Here is a 24,290-nt window from a genome sequence, read left to right as displayed (position 1 = left end):
TATGTGTGGGTATGCATAGAAAAACACTAGAAGAAAATATACCAAAGATGGTAACAGTAATTATCTTGGGTGGTAGAATTGGAATTATGTGTAATTTTTAATTTGTTCTTTATTCTTTTTCTGTCTTTTTCAAAATTTATTTTACAGTCAGATAAAAGCAATGCAGTTTAAGAAAAAAGACAATAATCTTTTATCAGACCTATGTTCCAATTTTTTGTTTATAAAATTTGGTCATTACACTGTTACACAGCTGGAAAAATAAAGGACTGGAGAGTGAATATTTTACATGTCTCAGGTACTATTGCCTTTGTTAGGTATTTCTAGTAATTCGAGGGTGCTTCCTTTTGTCTTGCAACACAGATCCTCCCTTGACTCAGCATATCAAAATTACATTTAATGTAAAGCCTCTTCTGTCTGGTAGAAAGGCAGAAAATGCAGATAGCTCCCTAGGACCACCTCCCTTTCCAAAATTCTCATTCACTCCAAGGTAACTGTCGCAGTCTCAAGGACAATGTGGAACTGTGATAAAAGACCTAATATTCATGTCACCAAAGAGAAGGAGGGTGCTAAAAAAGTATTTGAAAAAAATAATGGCTAAAGATTTCCCAGATTTGGTAAAAGACATACCTACCTACTGAACTGCAAACTGGGTAAACCCAAAGAAATCCACACCAAGGCCCATCACAAAACAGAAACAAAGGCTTACCTATAAGGAAAAGATAATTCAAATGACAGTGATTTACCTATCAAAAACCATGGAGGCCAAAAGGATGTGGTACAACATTTTTCAGGTGCTAAAAGAAAAAAACAGTCAAGCCACAATTCTATATGCAGTGGAAATATCCTCCAGAAATGGAGAAATAAAGATATTCTCAGAGGAAGAAAAACAAAGAGAATTTGTTGCTGCCAGACCTACCCTAAAAGAATACCTAAAGGTAATTTTTGAAATGGAAAGTAAATGATAAAACAAGGAATCTTAGAACATTAGGAAGAAAGAAAGAGCAATGGAAGAAATAAAATTGTGGGTAAATATAATAGATTTTTTTCCCAAGTTTTCTAAATCATGTCTGATGATTGAAGTAAAACTAAAATACTGTCTGATATAGTTCTAAATATATATATATATTGGATATATTTCAGACAATTCTATTATAATTGGGAGAGAGAGAGAAAAGATTTAAAGGTAGGTAAGATTACTACACTTCAAGAACCAAGATGGTGGCATAGGTAAACACCTGTACTTGCTGCCTCCCACAACCACATCAAAATTACAGCTAAAATACAGAACAACTATCATCCAGAACTGCCAGAAAGCTGGATGAGTGGAAGTACTACAACTAGAGAAGTAAAGAAGAAAGCACACTGAGACTGGTAGGAGGTGCGGAGGCTGATCAGGCACCCTGGTGTGCCGCTTCTTTAATGGGGATGGAGATGGCCTCTGCGGAGGCTTCCTGGAGGAGTGAGGGGTCCCAGTCCCACACCAGACACCCAGCCCAGGGTCCCAGAGCTGAGGAAAGAAGTCCTATGGGCTGTAAGAACTATGGACTGTAAAAACCAGTGCGGATTGGGGCTGAGTGACACACTAGCTGCTGGAGACCCTGCTGCTCCTCTTAAAAGGCCGGCACCATGAACTAAATTTACAAGTTCCCACTTCCTCTGAGCTCCAGTGCTGGGCGAGGCTCTGGGGGAACCAGACACATACGAGGAGAAACTGGACTTTCTGGCATCAGGGTAGGAACTCAGGGGCAGCTTTCTTCCAGACGGAGGTGCTCACAGTGGTCATTGTTCCTGTGCTGGGACCTCTCTGGTGCAGGGCTGACTGGCAGCCATTTGCTCTGCTCTGGTGATTCCCTGAGACCCCACCCAAACTGTGTGCAGTGGCTTTTGCATATGAATGGTCTGTCCTTTCTCAGGTTAAAAACCTGTCAAATAAGCTACAGCCAGGTCAGGGAGCCCCAAACCTATCAATAAAAGGCCCAAGACGCAGCACCAGCACCAGCCTGCCTTGCTTCACAGCTGGGCCTCGCCTGGGCACTTCTAAACCTGATACAAAGAGGAGGAATCTTCAGATCTCTCTTTAGCTCTTGCTGGATGGCCCAAGGGTGTGGCTGACTTTGCACCTCCCTGGAGACCCAAAAGCCAGTATACCCAGTGGTCAGAGTGAGACCATACCAAATTACAACTCTTCACATCCATAAGCGACACACTCAAGGGGCAGACTCAGTGAGCACCAAAGCCCCACTGAAGCAAATCCTGCTCCATAAGGGTGTCTCCTGCACAGCAGCTCTCCCACTGTAGTCACAGCTGGTCCCCACAGCCAACTGGCCTGGAGGTCAATTCCTCCCAGTGACACCAACAGCAATCAAGGCTCAACTACAATACAACTGTGCACACAGCCCACAAATGGGTGCACCAAGAGTGGCCACCTCAGGTGACTGGGGAGGCTGAACCTCTGGGCCCTATAGGACACATACTACACAAGGCCACTCCATCAACTCAAGGAGACTTAGCAGCTACCCAATACATAGAAACAAACATAGGGAAGCAGCTAAAATGTGGAGACAAAGAAGCATGTCACAAATGAAAGAAATAGAAGAAAGCAAACTACTAGATATAGAGTTCAAAACCACAGCTATAAGGTTACTCAAGAATCTTCTAGAAACCTCTGAGGAACTTAGTGAGACTTTCAAGGATCTTAGTAGAATGCCAAAAAAAAAAAAATGGAAAGGACTAGTCAGAAATTAAGCATACACTGACTGAAATAAAGAATAATATACAGGGATACAACAGTAGACTAGAGGATCCCGAGAATCAAATCAATTATTTGAAATACAAGGAAGCAAAAAACACCCAAAACCATGGAGGCCAATCCACCAGAAGAGCAAAAAGAAAAAAGAATCCAAAAATATGAAGGTAGTGTAAGGAGCCTCTGGGACAACTTCAAGCGTACCAACATCCGAATTATGGGGGTGCCAGAAGAAGAGAGAGAGCAAGATATTAAAAACCTATTTGAAGAAATAATGACAGAAAACTTCCCCTACCTGGTGAAAGAAATACACTTACAAGTCCAGGAAACACAGAGAACCCCAAACAAGAGGAATTCAAAGAGGACCACACCAAGGCACATCATAATTAAAATGCCAAGGGCAAAAGACAAAGAGAGAATATTAAAAGCAGCAAGAGAAAAAGAGTTAGTTACCTACAAGGGAGTACCCATACAACTGTCAGCTGATTTTTCAACAGATACTATGCAGGCCAGAAGGGAGTGGCAAGAAATATTCAAAGTGATGAATAGCAAGAACCTACAACCAAGATTACTCTACCCAGCAAAGCTATCATTTAGAATTGAAGATCAGATGAAGAGATTCACAGACAAGAAAAAGTTAAAGGAGTTCATCACCACCAAACCAGTATTATATGAAATGGTGAAGGGTATTCTTTAAGAAGAGGAAGAAGAAGAAAAAGGTAAAGATAAAAAATATGAAAAACAAAGTGACAACAAATACATATCTATGAACAATTGAATCTAAAAATCAAATGAATAAAAAATCTGATGAACAGAATAAACTGGTGAATGGAATAGAATCAGGGGCATAGAAATGGAACAGACTGACGATTCTCCGAGGGAAGGGAGTGTGGGGGGTGTGGGAAGAGATTAGACAAAAATCTTATATGCATGTATGCATTACCTATGGACACAGACAATAGGGTGGCAAGAGCCTGAGGTGGGGTGGGAACCAGGTAGATGGGAGCTATGGGGTGGAAAATAGGGACATCTGTAATAATCTCAACAATAAAGATTATTTTTTTAAAAAAGATTTCTACACTTCACTCAAACTGGTAAAATACAGTTGACAGTTGACACCAGTATACTGTGATAAGATATGCATGTATAATATACTATACCCAGAACAACTACTAAAAAGCCTATACAAAGAGATATGATCAAAACCACTACAAATGAATCAAAATGGAATTTGAACAAAGATATAACTCACCAATAGTAAATGCGGATGAAGAAAACACAAAAACAAAGAACAGAGGGAACCAAGAGAAAACGAAAACTAAAATGGCAGGTTTAATGCCCAGCATATCAAAATTACATGGATTGTATATGATCTAAATACCAATTAAAATACAAAGTTGGCAGGGTGGCTTAAAAAATGTTCCAATTATATGATGTCTACAAGAAACTCACTTCAAATATTATATAAGTAGGTTAAAAGTTTTAAAAAAGAATAATATATGCCATGCAATCATTAATCAAAAGAAAGTAGGAGTGGCTATATTGATATCAGATGAAGTAGACTTTAGAGCAAAGAAAATTACCATGGACAGAGAAGGACATTACACAATGATAAAAGGGTCAATCCACCAAGAATATATAGCAATCCTAAATGTATAAGCACCAAACAACAGAGTTTTAGAATACATGCAGCAAAAACTGATAAAGCTATAAGAAGAAATAGATAGGCCTACAATTAGAGTTAGAAACTTCAACATTCCTCTCTCAGCAATTGATAAAGGAACTACACAGAAAATGAGTAACGATATAAAAGAATTCAACAATGCTATCAGTCAACAAAATCTAACCGGCATTGATAGAACACTCCACCAAACAACATTTTTTCAAGCATTCACAGAACATATGCCAAGATAGACCACATACTAGTATAGGGTCATAAAACATACCTCAACAAATTGAAAAGAATTGAAATTATATAGAGCATGTTATATGATCACAATGGTATCAAAGTAGAAATGAAAAACCTCATGAAAAGGAAATCTCCAGGTCCAGATGGTCTCACTGGAGAATTCTACTAAAAATGAGAATTAATACCAATTCTATACTATATCTTGCAGGAAATAGAACAGGAGGGAACACTTCTGAACTCATTTTATAATTCTAGTATTGTCCTGATACTGAAAGCAGATGACAGCACACAAAAATACTACAGACTAATATCCCCCATAAATATAGATGCAAAATCTTCAACCAAATATTAGCAAATAGAACTCTATATACAAAATATACACCATGACCAAGTGGGGTTTATTCCAAGTATACAAAGCTGGTTCAATATTTGAAAAATCAATCAATGTAACATACCATATTAAAAGGCTAAAGAAGAAAAATTACACATATATCAGTATTAGTAGCAACTGATACTGAAACAGCAGTTAACAAAATCAACATGCATTCATGACAAAAATGCTCACAAAACTAGGAATATAGAGGGGTACTGCCTCAACTTGATAAGGAGAAGCTACAAAAACCTACAACTATCATCATAGTTAATAGTGAAAGACTGAGTGTTCCCCTCTAAGTTCTGGAATAAGGCAAAGATATCTGCTCTCACCACTTTTATTCAACAAAATAGTGAAAGTCTAAGTTAGCACAATAAGGCAAGAAAAGGAAACAAAAGCATACAGATAAGAAAAGAATAAAACTGTCTCTATTTGCAGTTGAATGGTGATCTATGTAGAAAATCCTAAGAGATCTACAAGAAAACCCTAGAACAAATTAAGTAGTTCAGCAAAGTCACAGGATATAAGCACAATATACAAAACTGTATTTTGATATACTAGCAAAGGAACTAGTATAGCTATACCTGACTTTAAGATTTATTTTATCCCAGTTTATTGATTCTTTTTCTGCCCCTTCATACTGCTGTTGAGCCCATCTGTTAAGTTTTACTTTACTCATTATATTTTTCAGTTCTACAATTTCCATTCAGTTTTTCTTTATTTCTTCAATTTCTTTCCTAAGACTTTTACTTTTTCATTTGTTTCAGGTACTTGCTCACTAACGTACATTTATGATGGTTGCTTTAAACTTCTTGTCAGATCTTTCCAACATCTACTAGTATGTAATCTCTATGTTGGCATCCGTTGATTGTCTTTTTCTCATTCAAGTTGAGGGTTTCCTGTTCTTAGTATGAGTGATCGTAACCTGAATGTTTTAAATACTTTTATAAAACCCTGCATCTTATTTATTTTTTTAATCCTCACCTGAGGACATTTTTTCCATTGCTTTCTAGAGAGAGTGGGAAGGAGGGAGGAGGGGTGAGAGAGAGAAACATCAATGTGACGTGAGAGAGATGCATGGATTGGTTTCCTCCCATATGTGCCCCTACCAAGGCAACCAAGGTACGTGCCCTGGGAATCGAACCTGGGACCCTTTGATCCACAGGCTGACTTAAATACTGAGCAAATTGGCCAGGCCCTGCATCTTATTTAAATCTTCTGTTTCAGCATGCTTCCTCTAACACTACACAGGCAGGGGAGTGGGGCACCACCTCATTACCTCTAGGTAAAAGTCCAGATTCCCCACTCAGCTGCCATTGACAGCCTGGTGCGGGAAGGCAGGTACTTCATTATTGCTGGGCAGGAGTAGAAATTCAGGATCCCCATGAGATTTTCACTGATACCAACCTGGCCAGGAATGGGAATGACACCTTGTTACTGCTCCCCATGTGACCTCTACTGGCACAGTGGTGGGTGGGCCTCCTTGCCATTGAGTAGGGATGAAACTTTTGGCTTTCCACTCTGCCTTCTCTAACATCACCCTGGTGAGGTGCAAGGGGAGCCTGGTTACTGCTAGGCCAACTTTTTTTATTTTAATGTTTCATTCATTCAACAAATACGTATTTGGTGTTAATATTTGCCAGGCCCTATTCTAGCCTCTGGTGATAGAAATGTAAATAGGACAGGTAAAGGCCTTGCCCATAGTGGAGCTTATGTTCTAGTGGGGAAGATAGACAATAAACAAATAAATATTTAATGTTGGTTACTGATAAATTCAGAAGGGGTCCTTTTAGATAAGGTGATCAGGAAAGACCTCTCTGAGTAAGTGGCATTTGGGAATAGAGCTTAATGAAGTAAGGAAAGAGCTTTGCAAAAATTGAGGTGAAGATCATTCTAGATGAATGGAAAAACAGGATCAAAGATCCTGAGGCAGGAATAAATTTGGTGTGTTTAATGTATATGTTTTAATGTGAATTAGAACTATAACTATCTCATCAAACTCTGATTTCACAGATATCATTGTAAGATGAGGTTAAGTTCAAAAGGAGTCTGTATGAGAGATATAAGTGGTACATGAATATGCTGAAATGTTTCAAAAATATGTTTTCATTGATTTTTTTAGAGAGAGAGCAAGGGATAGGGAGAGAAGATAGAAACACTGATGATAGAGAAACATCAATTGGCTGCCTCTTGCACTTCCCCTACTGGGAATTGAGCCGACAACCCAGGCATATACCCTGACCAGAATCGAACCAGCAACCTCTTGGTGCATGGGATGATGCTCAATCCACTGAACCACACGAGCCCGGCTGCTGAAATTTTTTACAGTATTGGAATTTGGGAAGCAAATCTGTCTCTGAGGTAGATAATGTTATTATCCCCATTTAACAGATGAGAGAACTGAGGCTTGGGAAGGTTAATTAGCTTGTGCAAAGTCACACAGAAAGTCAGTGAGGGAGTTAGGATTCCACACAAGAAACTGAAGATCATACTCAAAGTTTAGAAGAGGAAATAGGGATTTTTTTTCTTCTGCCTGATGGAGCTGCTGCTTGTTGCATACAACAAACCAAGAACTTTTGAAGAATAGTTGGAGGCCTCTAATGTGTTTAATTAAGCTTTTTTTCCTGTTTGTCCAAAGTACATGCCTAAAGCAATTATATCACGAATTCCCCTCCAGCCTTTAGCCCCAAAATAAACAAGGGGCAAAAAGGAGGTTGGAACTTATAAGAAAAAATAAGATAAACCATTCTGGGTTCTGGAATGCCTAGCTGTTGACAGTTCTCTCAGTTTACCTGGAGGCCCTTAACCAACTGAGACTCAGGTGCTGTCTTTAGCACAGCCGCCCAAATCCAGCAGTGCTGAGGGTCATTTTATGCCAGAGTAGGCAGGCCCAGCCTCCATGGACTTGCTGCCAAGGGGCAGTGTTTGCAGGATTCTTACCACAAAGTTCCGGAGCAAACTCTGCAGCATCCCATTCCGTGGACTCCTCTGCTGTACAGGGACAGGGACATCCCTAATCCACAGTAAGGCCACCAAAGAGCTCTCGAGTGTTTTGGGAAAGGGAAGCATCATTATAGGCTCCTGGCTTCCAAAATACTTCTGCCTCTTTGTAGCTTCAAGCACATTTTGGAGGGAGATTTCATAAAGCTTTCTAAATTGAGTTAGAATTTCAAGTCTATTGTGACATGCAAATTAGTCCTGCTTGCCCATTGGCAGCAATGTAGCTGAAGTGCCTAGAGACAGGCCATAAAATGAAAACATCAAAGTGATTAAATGTGCCCAAAGAGCATAATTGAGTGCATGAATAAGAGAAAATAAAACAAATTTATTTTTTCCTGTACCAGAAAAACAGAATAATTGAGAACAAAATAATAGACTTTGAAATAATCAAAGTGAGGAATGCACCATAGTGACATAGAAAAGCCAGTTGTGGGAGAGATTTATTGTGTTTCTGTTATCATTTTTACAACTTTAATTTCATTAGCTAATAAATACAAATCAATTGAAAAATCAGTCAACCAGAGAGGAGGCAGTCCCAAGCCACGATTTTTATTCACATCTCTAAAACAGGCTGAGACGGTGATCCTTAATCTATTTTCATAGGCACACATATCCCCCATGAACTGGAAAACAAGTTCTTGGAGGCCTCTGTCCTTTGGAGGGATGATGTTCTGTTCTGACAATCACTTTCCACATATAGGCTTACATATTCAACTCTCAAAAGGGTCACTTCTATACCAAAATTTCCAACAGACAGAATTGCCTGAGTGCAGCATTTTGGTTTACAAAGATGATGTTTTTGTGGCACTGACCAGCACCTATGGTCTTGCACTGGTGGTGGTGGCAGCTATGGCAGCAACAAGAACAGGAGCACCTGCCACCCTCGAAATGTAGCTGAGTATCTGTGGATCACTGTTTCTATCATTGTCCCCCACCAGTCCCTACACACACACACACACACACACACCTAATCTAAAACCAAGAGGGTCAAGCAAGAGTGTGCCACCCCTTTAGTTTCTGGCCTGACAGCTATGATGCTAGGGTGGATCAGGGAGGGAGCTAGGCTGGGAGACCTCATGCTGACTTGAAGCACAGCGGACTCCAAGCTATGCTGGAACAAGGTCCTGGAAGATCACAGAGCAAACATGAGACTAGTGCAGAACTATTTTTATGGCTCCTCAAAGGAAAGAATCACTCCACCCCACTCCTCAGCTGTTCATGACTGGGTTCAGTGGACCTTCACTTCAGGATCTGCAGTGATGACTGACGTGACTCAAATTGCAGTTTTTCTTTTCACAGGCCCTTGAGCTACTCTGGAAGCTGTTGGCACTTCCAGATGTTCATGACACACCCTACCTTCATGGCTCCACAGTTAGCAGGCATGCCTTGGGCTCCAGTAAAGCTCTTTGGGACCAGTGGAACTGTAAACCAGAATGTGCAGAAGGAGTTGGCAGTGCTAAAACTGCTAGTCCCTACTGGCTCAATCAGGATGGCGTGGTGAATAGATTATGCCTGCCAGGCAATTGTCCTGAGAATTTATCTTCCAGGAAGCACCTAGAAGCTGAAAGGAGTCTCTCTGACCTTCTGGTGGCATCCAAGGCCTAATTATGATGTGCCTTGAAGTGAATAGGGAATGTTAGCATTTAGCTCCTTTTCACAAGAGAACAAGAGTTTGTCTCCAGTTCAGGCCTAAAATCACAGCTTCCATTTCCCACTGGTGTTTGGGTGGAGCAAAATGGAACAAATAGCTTTCACAACTCTAAAGCATTATACAGATGTAAGGCTGTATTATTCTTCCTGTCACTGCTATTCCCATTATCCTGAATTTCCCAGCCCAAAATTTTTGTCTGAAAAAGAAATGTGAATAAAGCACATGGACCAAAGAACCTGGAGCTGTAACTCCAAAATGCCTGGGAGGAGTTGCTCAGCAGATAAACCACTCCACAGGCTGGCTGGCTAGCAGGCAAATAGCCTACTTCTGTGATGTCACCTCAGTTACTTGCACCTATCCCTCCACATAAATTTAGCAGATTTAGGCACAGGAGAGGAGAGAAAGTGAATCACAGGCTATTTTAGAAATTGCTTCAATTCCATTTGAGGTTGCAGTAGTCCCTTGCAAGCTAGGACTAGAGCACGCTGACCATCAGGGTAACACCCTTCAAGTGCTGATATCTTATAAATGCCAGAAGCCTGGTGGGATTAATCCACAACCTTGGGTTCTAATTCAAGTCAGGGGCAGACAAGTGGTAATTGGTGATTATACTTAATTGTCATTAAAAGGCTTTTTGATAACAGTTGACAATTAAGAGTTAAAATTAAATCAGCCATCCATATCAGCGCACACCTCATAGAAATCTTTTGTTCTGCCATCATTCCCAGGTAGAGCAATGAGACCCTCAAGCCTAGCTGTAATGGGGCAACAGTTGTGAAACTTACTCTAGCCCTAAACCACACTAGTTAGACGTCTTCTCCATCTTAAAATATCTTTCAGCCCTGGCCGATGTAGTTCAGTGGTAGACCATCAGCCTGCACACTGAAGGGTCGTGGGTTCGATACCCGGCAGGTACCTGGGTTGCAGGTTTGTTCCCTAGCCCCAGTCTGGCTGTGCAGCAAGCAACCAATTGATGTGTCTCTCTCACATCGATGTTTCTCTCCTCTCTCTCTCTCTCTCTCTCTCTCTCTCTCTCTCTCTCTCTCTCTCTTTCTCTCTCTCTTCCCCCCCCCCCCGCTTCCTCCCTTCCACAATCTTTAAATATCAATGGAAAAATATCCTCAGGTGAGGATTAGCAAAAATATCCTGTGGCCTCTAGCCACCTCCCCAAACATTTTGCGCTGTCCCCACCCCCACCTTCATCCTGTGCTCTGGCCACAGTTGCCTTTATACATCCTGCTCTGTTCCTACTGCCTGGAATATTCTCTATTGATTTGCTCTTCAAGATGCCACCGCCTCTATAAAGCCTTCCTCACCCTCTCTTTGTATGCCCTTGGCATTCTGTATGAACTGGTATTTTATTGTCTTGTTGCTATGGGCTATGATGTTTTTGTCTCTATATACATGTTCCTCGCTAGACTGAAAGCTCCTTGAGGGCAGAACTATGTCTTGTTCTCCTCTGTGACCCCAGAACACAGCACAGGGCCTAGCCCATTGTAGACATCAGTAGTAAAGGCTTGTGACTGAATGATCAGAGATGGGAACCAGGTTGGGCTGAGGAAGCCAGATGATGGGAGATAGGTGGAGGTGTGTGTACCATCCAAGATTCTCAGATACTAGAGGCTGTAGAGGCTAGCAGAGCCTGGGCACCAGTTGTCCAAGAACAATCCCTACAATTATTTTTCCCAAAATGTGCCTCATGTACCTCTCTGTATAAGAGACAATTTGAGGTGACACAAACATTTTTCATTTTAATGTATGTTTTAAAATGCACATCAAGTCTGATGATGATGATTATGGTGGTGGTGGTGGTGGTGATGATGATGATGATGATGATGATGATGATGATGATGATTTAGGATATATGAGACCAAATAGGTATTAAAAACTTTAAAGTGAGATAATATAAAGAAAAATAGTGTTACTATTAATACAGATGTTAAGTAGATATGACAACATTTCCGAAAGAGGTACTCATGTGATGAAAGATTTGAGAATACTTTTCAGTGGTTCTAAATTCATTTCTCTGCTCCTCTATGGTGCCACTCAGCCTCCAAGTGTTCTGGGGTCACCTCCAGCATTCCTCCAAATTGCTATGACACTGACTGTTTTCAAAATTCATTTGCCACTTAGCCTGGTGGCATGGATGCTTCTTTCGTAAGCATAAGTTGGCTCACCTCAGCCCCATTTATAAGGGCTTTAAGACCAATGACCAAGCTTTAAGCCTCTGTGGACTGAATGAGAAAGTGCTTTATCAGCTGCCCTGTGACTCCACAGATGTTCATTCCTTCAATGAATATTTATTTAGTCCCTATTATGGCCAGACACTGTTGAGGGTGCTAACATTAGAGTGATGAACAAGATGGACAAGGCCCCTGATGGGAGACAGACAACAAGCAAATAAGATGTTTTCAGTGTGCTAAATGCATTGGAGAAAATAAAATAAAATGATTTCACAGAAAATGAGTGAGTGGGAGTGGTTGCTTAGATTGGTGGTCATAATGCCTCTCAGAGGTGACTATTGAATTGATATCTGAATGATGAGAAGAGTAAGAAATGGGAATACTCAGCCCTGGCCATTGTGGCTCAGTTGGTTGAGCATCGTCCCATGCACTGAAAGGCTACCAGTTCAATTCCTGGTCAGGGCACATGCCCAGGTTATAGCTAGATCCCCAGTAGGGAGCATGCAGGAGGCAGCCAATCTCTCTCTCTCTCTCTCTCTCTCTCTCTCTCTCTCTCTCTCTCTCCCTCTCCCTCTCCCTTCCTCTCTCTCTAAAATCAATAAAAACATATTTTTTTAAAAAAAAAAGAAGAAATGGGAATATCCAGGGACAGAGCATTCGGAAGGAATAGCAAGTGCAAAGTAGGAGGAAGCCCTAAGAAGGAAAAATGATTCATGTGTTATAGCAACACAAAGATGCCCCATGTGGCTAGAACAGAGTCAAGAGGATTGTGATAAGGAGACAGAAGACAGACCCTGCAGGACTTGGTACATAAATAATTTGGATTTTATTGTAGGTGTGATTGGAAGCCATAGAGGATTTTTAGCACAGGAGTGATGTGGTCTAACCTAAGCTTTAACAAAATACTTAGGATGGTCGTGTAAGAATTGATAGTGGTTTGGAATAAGGTTATAGCAGTGAAGGATGGTTGGAAGTGGGTGGGTTTGGAATATATTGTGAAGATAGAATTCTCAGGATTTGCCAATGGATTGAAAGGGAAGTTGTAAATGAAGGAGAAAATGAGGATGACCCCCTAGTCAATGTAATAAAGAAAAAAAGCCCAAGGGAACTGTTCTGTATCTATGCTATCTAATATGGTCACCACTAGCCACATGTGGCCATTTAAATTTAAGTCAATTGACATTAAATAAAATTTAAATTTCAGTTTCTTGGTTGCACATTTCAAGTGCTCAATTGCCACATGTAACTAGTGGCTAACATATTGGGCAGCATAGATATAAAACATTTCTATCATCAAAGAAAGTTCTATTGAACAATGCTGTTTTGCATTAAAAGCAAAAAAAAAAAAAACAAAGATTACAGGGATAAAAAGACAAGCCACAGACTGAGAGAAGTATTTGCAAAAACACATATCCAATAAAGGACTGGTATCCAAAATATACAAAGTACTGTTAAAATTCAACAATAAGAGAATACACAACTTTGTTTAAAAATGGGCCAAAAACTTTAACAGAGACCTCACCAAAGAAGATATAGGGATGGCAAATAAGTGTGTGAAAATATGCTCACTATCATGTCTCTAAGGAATTGCAAATTAAAACAATGTGATACCACTATACACCTATTAGAATAGCTAAAACCAAAACAATGACACCACCAAATGCTGGCAAGGCTGTGAAGCAACTGGAACTCTCATTCATTTTGGTGGGAATGCAATAGGGTGCAGACACTTTGGAAGACACTTTGGCAGTTTCTTACAGAGCTAAAACATAGTTTTAAATATGATCCAGCAATTGTGCTCCTTGCCATTTAACTCAAATAAGTGGAAAACTCATGTCCACACAAAAACCTACACATGAATGTTTATAGGAGCTTGATTAATAATTGCCAAAACTTGGTAGCAATCAAGATGTCCTTCATTAGGTGAACAGATACACAAACTGATACATCCAGACAATGGAATATTTTTCAGAGCTAAAAATAAATGAGCTATCAAGCTACAAAAAGATGTGGAGGAAACTTAAATGAGTATTACTAAGTGAAGGAAGCCAGTGTGAAAAGATGCCAACAATATGACATTCTGGAAAATGCAGAATTATAAAGACAGTAAAAAGATCAGTGATTTCCAGGATTTTGGGGGAAGGAAGGGACAGATGAATGGATGGAGCACAGGTTTTTTTAAGGCAGTAAAACTATTCTGTATGATACTGTAATGATAGATACATAACATTATACACTTGTCAAAACTCATAGAATTGTACGACACCAAGAGTGAACCATAATGTAAACTATGGAGTTCACTTTAATAATAATAACCTATACTAATAAAAAATGCAATATGCAAATTGGTCAGGACACCCTCACAGTAACGACCGAACAGCAGGCTGTGTGGGGCGACCAGGCCAGCGGGGGGGCAGTGAGGGGTGACCAGGCCGGCAGAGGGGGGCAGTGAGGGGCAACCAAATGATTGAACAGCAGGCTAAGTGGGGCGACCAGGCCAGCAGGGGGGTTAGTGAAGGATGACCAAATGACTGAACAGCAGGCTGCGTGGGACGACCAGGCTGACAGGGAGGTTAGTGAGGGACAACCAAACAACTGAACAGCAGGCTGTGTGGGGCAACCAGGCCAGCAGGGGGGGCCATGAGGGGTGACCAGGCTGGCGGGGGGGGGGAAACAGTTGGGGGCAACCAGGCCAGTAGAGGGGGGCAGTGAGGGGCAACCAGGCTGGCAGGCAGAAGTCGTTAGGGGTGATCAGGCTGGCAGGGGGGGCAGTTAGGGGGGTTTAAGGCAGGTAGGCAGGTGAGCAGTTAGGAGCCAGTGGTCCCGGATTGTGAGAGGGATGTCTGACTGCCCATTTAGGGTCCCACATTGAAGAGAGTGCATGCTGGGCTGAGAGGACCCCCCATGCATGAATTTCATGCACCAGGCATCTAGTATAATTATTATAATAATAAAATATCAGTATTCATTCATCAACTGTAGCAAATGTACCACACTAATACAGGATGTTAATAATAGGGGAAACTGCCTTCCAGGGAAGGAAGGAAGCAGAGGGGATACAAGAGCTCTCTGTAGTTTCTTCCCAGGTTTTCTGTAAACCTAAAACTACTCTAAAAATAAAGTCTATTAATTAAAAAAGATTGAATAGAGTATTCACCAGCACCTAGTACCTGGCAAAGAATTAACATTCCATAAATGTTTATTGAATAAATGGATGAACAGATGGGCCAGTCAGTTGATGAACAGTAGAACCCTGGCCTCCTGAGTCCCAATTCAGTCCTCCTACTTAGGCATCAGAGGTAGGGTGATGATATAATTTATTGTTCAGGATATTTGAGAGTGAAATAGGGTGCCATAGATGTAAGTCAGAATTGTCCCAGAGACTACGAAGTGGGAGCCCATGAGCCACATCTTGCCTCCAAAATTGTTTTGTTTGGCCTCATATACTGATGTCCCATACAAATTTCTTTAAAATTTTAAATCAATTATTCACATTTAACACTGTGGAAACCCTACATTAAAATGTGAATTTCTGACATCTCTTAGAAAGTGGAAAGATCTTAGCCCACATTCCTGCACAATCATGAATGGCTAGAGCTGAGTAGCAGCTGTCCCCTTTATGAGCATGTACCTTCCTGTTTGCCACAGACCCCAACACTTCCTTTCTTATTCAAGGCCAAGTGTGAGTTTCCATATATCATCTCACTTACACTGTTTTGGTTTCTTTCATAATAGAGTTAAGAAAAAGAAGAAACTATTTCTTATGTCATGATTCAAAGTAGGAAAAAGAAAAAAAAGGATCAAGGGGCCTCCATGTATCTTGCCCCTAGTCTGCTTTACTCACATACAGTACATTCTTGGCCTCTAAACATTTGAGTTTACCTCCTCTGGTCTATACACTCACTGTGTCTCCCCAGGTCTCAAACATGCTGGCCTTTAGAATTTTCTCAGGCTGCCACCCACTGCTGGAAAAATTAGATGTGAGGGGGAAACAATGGGCATTATTTAAGCTCACATTTGTATTGTTTCCCAAACTCAATATTGCTCATCATCAACTGGAAATTATTTCTGTTGTTTTTCTTAATTGCCTCCAAATGTAAGTGGAGAGTGAGACAGAGAAGCAGAGAGTACAGCACCTACCTTTCCTTTCTGTAAACATGTGTTGTTAGAACACTTGGACATGGAATTTTGTTTATCCATGCATCTACTCATTCATAAAGCTCTGGCTATACTCACAGGTGGAAAGACCCTAATTTTATCACCAAGATCCCTTATAGGTTGTCCTCAGTAGAGGCAATAACATAAACAAAGGCCCACATGGAGATAGGAATGTATGGTTAACGCACACTTAAACTAGTTTGTTAGACTTCATTTATAAGTAGTTGGGAACTGCTAAAGTTTTGTGAGGTTTTTTGGAAGCAGGGGAAGCATGGGTCACAGCTATGAAATTGGGTGAGGAATAGCTCCAGCGGCGGGAGCACCAGTTAAGAGGCGGTTGCAGTAACCTCTGTGATTGAGAGATACAACTACAGTGGAGACAGTGGGACAGAAAGGACAAATTTGAGAGACATCTTGAGGTTAGGCTTGGCAACTCATAAGATGTAGAGAGGTCTTGAACTAAGAGATGAAGAATCATCCAGAGACTTTGAGGTTAGGGATTTAAAACACCGAAAGCATGACCGCCCAAAATTAACTTGCTTTGCAAGAGTTAAGAGAATAAAAAGACAAGTTGCATACTGAGATAAAATATTTGCAAATCATATATCAGAATTGCATCTAGAATATATAAAGAACTGTCCAAACTCAACAGTAAAAAATATATATCCAATTAGCAAAAGACCTAAAAAGGATGTACAGACAACAGAAAATCCACAAATGAAAAGATGTTCAACATCATTTGCCATAAGAAAAAGGCAGATTGCCCAACCATTGTGGCTCAGTGGTTGAGCATCCAGGGCACAGGCCCAGGTTGCGGGCTCTATCCCCAGTAGGGGGTGTGCAAAAGGCATCCAGCCAATGATTATCTGTCATCATTGATGTTTCTATCTCTCTCTCACTCTCCCTTCCTTTCTGAAATCAATAAAAATACATTTTAAAAATAATTCAGATTGCAATCACAATGAGAGATCCCTACACACCTAACAGGATGGCCAAAATAAAAAGTAGTGGCACCACCAAATGCTGACAAGAATGGTGAGAAAGAAGATCACTCATACATGGTGGGAATGTAAAATGATACAGCCACTCTGGAAATGTTTGGCAGTTTCTTATAAAACTAAACATGCAACTACCATATGACCTAGCAACTGCACTCTTGGGCATTTATATTAGAGAAATAAAAACCATGTTCATGCAAAAAATAAAAACTTGCACATGAATGTTCATAGTAGCTTTATGTGTGAGAGGCAAAAACTGGAAGCAACCTAGAAGTCTTTTAATGGCTGAGTGGTTAAACTGTGCTACATCCATACCATAGAATGCTACTGTGCAATAAAAAGGAACAAACTTAATGCACACAACAACTTGGATAGATTTTAAGGGCAATATGCTGAGTGAAAAAGCCAATCTCAAAAAATTGTATGAGAAACCAAGATGGCGGCATAGGTAAGCACCTAAACTGCTGCCTCACACAACAATTTCAAAACTACAACTAAAATACAGAACGGACATCATCCAGAACCACAGGAAGGCTGGCTGAGTGGAAATTCTACAACTAGAAGGAAAGAGAAAAGCTCACGGAGAATCAGAGGAGCAGCAAAGGGCTGAGGTACGGAGACACGCACACAGAGAGGAAGGGCGGCTGAGTACCTGGCTGACTTTCTCTGGCGGGAGGGGGAAGGAAACCCCTGACTGCACTAAACCCCAGTTCCGACTGCACTGAACCCCAGTTCCGGGTGAAACCCCGTGGACCCAGGCTCATACAGGGGGAGTCTGGACTGTCAGGTAGAGAGAAAGGCACACAGAGACTCGGAGACTCGGGGGACCGCGGCAAGCAGGGGTCTGGAGGCACACATGCGCGAGTGCTCGCAGAGAAGACTGAATGCAGAGTTTGCCGCAGGCTTTCCCTAGCGGAAGGGAATCAGAAGCTCCTGACTGCACTGAACCCCAGTTCCAACTGCACTGAACCCCAGTTCCAGGCGAGTCCCTGGGGACCCATGGTCTTACAGGGGTAATCTGGACTGTAAGGCGGAAACTCAGGGGAGCCGCAGAAGGCAGAGGTCTGGAGGCGCGCGCGCAAGGGCAGGGCTGACGGGAAGCCAAGACTGTCTGCTCTGCCCTGAGACTCCACCCCATCCAAGCTGAGCACAGAGGCTTTTGCAATTTTGCAAGTCTGATCCTATAAGGCTGTCTCCAGCACCGAACTTCTCCCAGCGTAGACACAGCTGATCCGCACAGTCAACTGGCCTGGAGGTCAATTCCTCCCAGTGATACCAACAACAATCAAGACTTAACTACAACAAGCCTATACACACAGTCCACAAAGGGGTGCACCAAGAGTGTCCACCTCAGGTTAACTGGGGAGGCCGACCCACTGGGCCATATAGGAAACCTAGCACACAAAGCTACCCTACCAACTCAGGGAAGCAGCGAAAATGCGGAGACAAAGAAACAGATAACAAACGAAAGAAATGGAGGAAAACAAACGACTGGATATAGAATTCAAAACCACGGTTATAAGGTTTTTCAAGAATATCCTATAAAAATGCCGATAAATTTAACGAGACCCTCGAAGATATGAAAAAGGACCAACTAGAAATTAAACATACACTGATTGAAATAAAAAATATTATACAGAGACCCAACAGCAGAGTAGAGGAACACAAGAATCAAGTCAAAGATTTGAAATACAAAGAAGCAAAAAAACACTCAACCGGAAAAGCAAAAAGAAAAGAGAATCCAAAAAGTTGAAGATAGTATAAGAAGCCTCTGGGACTTCAAGCATACCAACATCAGAATTATGGTGGTGCCAGAAGAAGAGAGAGAGCAAGATACTGAAAACCTATTTGAAGAAATAATGACTGAAAACTTCCCCCACCTGGTGAAAGAAATAGACTTACAAGTCCAGGAAGCACACAGAACCCCAAACAAAAGGACTCCAAAGAGGACCACACCAAGACACATCATAATTAAAATGCCAAGAGCAAAAGACAAAGAGAGAATATTAAAAGCAGCAAGAGAAAAACAGTTAGTTACCCACAAGGGAGCACCCATACGACTGTCAGCTGACTTTTCAACAGAAACTATGCAGGCCAGATGGGAGTGGCAAGAAATATTCAAAGTGATGAATAGCAAAAACCAACAACCAAGATTACCCAGTAAAGTTATCATTCAGAATGGAAGGTCAGATAAAGAGCTTCACAGATAAGAAAAAGCTAAAGGAGTTCATCACCGCCAAATCAGTATTATATGAAATGCTGAAAGGTATTCTTTAAGAAGAGGAAGAAGAAAAAAGTAAAGATAAAAATTATGAACAACAAATACATATCTATCAACAAGTGAACCTAAAAATCAAGTGAATTAAAAATCTGAGGAACAGAATTAACTGGTGAATATAATAGAATCAGGGGCATAGAAAGGGAGTGGACTGATAATTCTCAGGGGAAAGGGGTATGAGGGTGCAGGAAGAGACTGGACAAAAATTGTACACCTATGGATGAGGACAGTGGAGGGGGAGGTAAGGGTAGAGGGTGGGGTGGGAACTGGGTGGAGGGGAGCTATGGGGGGAAAACGGAGAAACAATTGTAATCTGAACAATGAAGATTTATTAAATATATAAAAAAGTTGTATACTGTATGATTCCATTTATATTACATTCTCAAAAAAACAAAATTATAGAGCTAGTTTGGTGAGGGGGTGAGGAGTACTGTAACAAGGTAGCATGATAGAAATCTTTGTATTGGTGGAATATTCTGAATCTCTTTCTGGTGGGGGTGATATGTACATGTGACAAAATTGCATAGAACTGTATACATCTACACATACACAAATGAGTACATGTAGAACTGGTGAAATCTGACTAAGGTCTGTTATTAGTGCCAATGTGAATTTTCTAGTTTTGATATTAAATAATAATTATGTAAGATTTTGCCACTTGGAGAAACTTGTACCTACTGGTACTTCTTTTTTGTAACTTTCTGTTTATTTATAATAATTAAAACAATTAAAAATTTAAGTACCGGAGAAAACCAAGATGGTGGCATAGGTAAATACCTATACTTGCTGCCTCTCACAACCACATCAAAACCACAACTAAACGACAGAACAACTACCATCCAGAACCACAGGAAAGCTGGCTGAGTGGAAGATCCACAACTAGAGAGGTGAAGAAAACGCATTGAGACTGGTAAAAGGTGCGAAGGCGCAGAAAATGCTGGCACCTGCATGAGCTGCTTTTTTAATCGGGAGGGAGATACAAGCTCCAGCTTGCTCTGAACTCCATTTCCAAGTGAGACTCTGGTGACCCAGACACATACGGGGAGAAACTAGACTGTCTGGCATCAGGACAGGAACACTAGGGCAGCTTTCTCTCAGAGGTGCTTGCAGCAATCATTGTTCCTGCACGGGGGCGCAGGACTTGGAGACCCGGGGACCTCTCCAGTGCAGGGCTGACTGGCAACCATTGCTGTTTGCTCCACCCTGGTGATTCTCACAGACCCCACCACACCCAATTTACAACCCCACCCAAGCTGTGCGCATTGGCTTTTGCATATGAATGGCCTGTCCTTTCTTCACCTAAAACCTGTCAAACTGCAGCTGGGTCAGCGAGCCCCAGAGCTTCCAAAAGAAGGCGCAAGGCCTGGCAGCAGCAGCTTGCCTTGCTTCACAGCTAGGCCTTGTCTGGGCACTTCCAAACCCCATACAAAGAGGAGGAATCTGCAGATGTCTTTGTAGCTCCTGCTGGGCGGCCCCAGACAGTGGCTGACCTTGCACCTCCTTGGAGATCCAAGAGCCAGTATACCCAGTGGTCAGAGTGAGACCATACCAAATTACAACTCTTCACATCCATAAAAGACACACTCAAGGGGCAGACTCAGTGAGCACCAGAGCCCCACTGAAGCAAGTCCTGCCCCATAAGGGTGTCTCCTGCACAACAGATCTTCCAGTGTAGACACAGCTGGTCATCACAGCCAATTGGCCTGTAGGTCAATTCCTTCCAGTGATATCAACAGCAATCAAAGGTTAACTACAACAAGCCTGTGAAAACAGCCCACAAAGAGGTGCACCCAAGAGCATTCACCTCAGGTGACTGGGGAAGCTGAGCCACTGGGCCCTATAGGACACCTACCACACAAGGCCACTCTATCAACTCAAGGAGACTTAGCAGCTACCCAATACATAGAAACAAACACAGGGAAGCAGCCAAAATGCAGACAAAGAAACAGATCACAAGTGAAAGAAATGGATGGCCGAAACCAGTTTGGCTCAGTGGATGGAGCATCGGCCTGCGGACTGAAGGGTCCTGGGTTCGATTCTGGTCAAGGGCATGTACCTTGGTTGCGGGCACATCCCCAGTGGGAGGTGTGCAGGAGGCAGCTGATTGATGTTTCTCTCTCATCAATGTTTCTAGCTCTCTATCCCTCTCCCTTCCTCTCTGTAAAATATCAATAAAATATATTTAAAAAAAAAAAAAAAGAAAGAAAGAAATGGATGAAAGCAAAATATAGAGTTCAAAACCACGGTTATAAGGTTACTCAAGAATCTTCTAGAAACCTCTGAGAAATTTAGTGAGACCCTCAAGGATATGAAAAAGGACCAATCAGAAATTAAGCATACACTGACTGAAATAAAGAATAATATGCAGAGATTCAACAGCAGACTAGAGGATCCCAAGAATCAAGTCAAAGATTTGAAATACGAAGAAGCAAAAAACACCTAACCAGAAGAACAAAAAGAAAAAAGAATCCAAAATATGAAGATAGTGTAAGGAGCCTCTGGGACAACTTCAAGCTTACCAACATCCGAATTATGAGGGTGCCAGAAGAAGAGAGAGAGCAAGATATTGAAAACCTATTTGAAGAAATAATGACAGAAAACTACCCCTACCTGGTGAAAGAAATAGACTTACAAGTCCAGGAAGCTCAGAGAACCCCAAACAAAAGGAATCCAAAGAGGACCACACCAAGGCACATCATAATTAAAATGCCAAGGGCAAAAGACAAAGAGACAATATTAAAAGCAGCAAGAGAAAAACAGTTAATTATCTACAAGGGAACACACATACTATTGTCAGCTGATTTCTCAACAGAAACTATGCAGGCCAGAAGGGAGTGGCAAGAAATATTCAAAGTGATGAATAGCAAGAACCTACAACCAAGATTACTCTACCCAGCAAAGCTATCATTCAGAATTGAAGGTCAGATAAAGAGCTTCACAGATAAGAAAAAGCTAAAGGAGTTCATCACCACCAAACCAGTATTATATGAAATGCTGACGGGTATTCTCCACAAAGAGGAAGAAGAAGAAAAAGGTAAAGATAAAAAATTATGAACAACAAAGTGACAACAAATACATATCTATCACCCTACCCGGTTTGGTTCAGTGGAAAGAGCGTCAGCCTGTGGACTGAGGGGTCCTAGGTTCGATTCCGGTTAAGGGCACATGCCTGGTTGCGGGATTGGTCCCCAGTGTGGGGCGTGCAGGAGGCAGGCAATCAATGATACTCTCTCATCATTGATGTTTCTATCTCTTCTTCTCCCTTCCTCTCTGAAATCAATAAAAATATATTTAAAAAATACATATCTATCAACAAGTGAATCTAAAAATCAAATGAATAAAAATCTGATGAACAGAACAAACTGTTGAATGTAATAGAATCAGGGGCATGGAAAGGGAGCAGACTGACAATTCTCGGGGGGAAGGGGTTGTGGTGGGTACGGGAAGAGATTGGACAAAGAGCTTACACCTATGGATGAGGTAAGTGGGGGTGGGGGAAGCCCTAGAGTGGGATGGGAACTGGGTGGAGGGGAGCTATGGGGGGAAAAAGAGGAACATCTGTAATAATCTGAACAATAAAGATTTTTTTTAAAAAGTTAGGTACCCAAATAAAAAGGAATAAACTATTGACATACCAAACTCAAAGGCATCATGCTGCATGCAAGAAGCCAGTCTTAAAAGGTTACATACTGTTTGATTCCACTTATATTATCCAAAGACAGCAATTATGGGGATAGAGAATAAGTCAGTGGTTGCCAGGTAATAAGGGTGGGGAAGGATAGATTGCAATTTTGGAGGTTGCTGGAATTGTTCTATGTCATGAATTTATACTTGTGTTAAAAATCACAGAATTGAATGCCCTGACCAGTTTGGCTCATTGGATAGAGCATCGGGCCATGGACTGAAAGGTCCCAGGTTTGATTCCAGTTGAGGGCATGTACCTTGGTTGCAGGCTCGATCCCCAGTAGGGGGCATGCAGGAGGCAGCTGATTGATGTTTCTCATCGATGTAGCTAACTCTATCCCTCTCATTTCCTCTTTGTAAAAAATCAATAAAAATATTTTTTTAAATCACAGAAATGAACATAAGAAAAAATCAATTGTACTGTATGTTAACTTAAAATTAAAACCAGAAAGGTAATGAGTGCTAATTTGTTCTTTCTCTCCTTACTTCCTTTCATTCATTCATCCAATTATGCAGTCATTTATTGAGCATTGTGTGAGTGACTGTGTTAGACTTTGGAGATCAACCAAAAGTAGGTCCCAGTGCCTTCTTCCTGTTTTAGAGGAGAAATGGTCAGTAGTGGTTGGAGCCCAGTGTAGGACAAGGAAAACACTGCAAAAGGACCAAGTGAGCAAACTGTACATTCCTAGAGCCCAGTCCTGTAGGATTTCAAGTGGTCACTTGTCCCTCAAAAACTCTTAGGTCTGAGGGCAGGGAAAAGCCCAAATTCATATCTCACAGATGTTCACAAGAGAAAATACTAGGGGTTTGTGCCCTGCTAAATGGGGAAGAAAGGTTGGGAGTGGGGGAATATGTGATGCAGTTAGTGAAGTGTGAACTTGATACAGTTAGTGAAGTGTTGCCTGAGAGTGTGTGTGTGTGTGTGTGTGTGTGTGTGTGTGTGTGTGTGTATCTTAAAACAATCACTTGTTAAGCTCATGACTGTAGATTGGCAATTGGGCTGGGCTCAGCTGGGCATTCTTCTGCTGGTTTTGGCTCGGTTCACCCAGCACTGCAGTCTGTTGGCTGTCAAAGGCCTCACTCACATGACTGATGGGTGACTGGTGGTTGCTGGGGTAACTGGACCATATGTCTCTTACCATCCAACAGGCTAACCTGGACTTTCTGGTCCATATGTTGGTGTCTCTGGGTTCCCCAAAACAGCAAGAGAACAAGTCACAACATGCAAGTGCTTTTTAAAAACAGCTTTATTGAGGTGTAACTCACATATGTTACCGGAATTTGAATTTTGTTTTCTCTCCTGTTTGCAG

General features: G+C 41.5%; 1 protein-coding gene across 2 annotated transcripts in view; it reads left to right on the top strand.

Annotated features, from left to right (window-relative positions):
• HDAC8 (histone deacetylase 8) overlaps positions 1–24,290 on the top strand; it is a 451,824-nt gene that overhangs the window by 426,974 nt on the left and 560 nt on the right. The window lies entirely within an intron of this gene.

The sequence above is a fragment of the Plecotus auritus genome (genome assembly GCF_963455305.1).
Source record: "Plecotus auritus genome assembly, chromosome: X".
Taxonomy (NCBI): domain Eukaryota; kingdom Metazoa; phylum Chordata; class Mammalia; order Chiroptera; family Vespertilionidae; genus Plecotus; species Plecotus auritus.
This window is presented reverse-complemented; position numbering and strand designations above follow the sequence as displayed.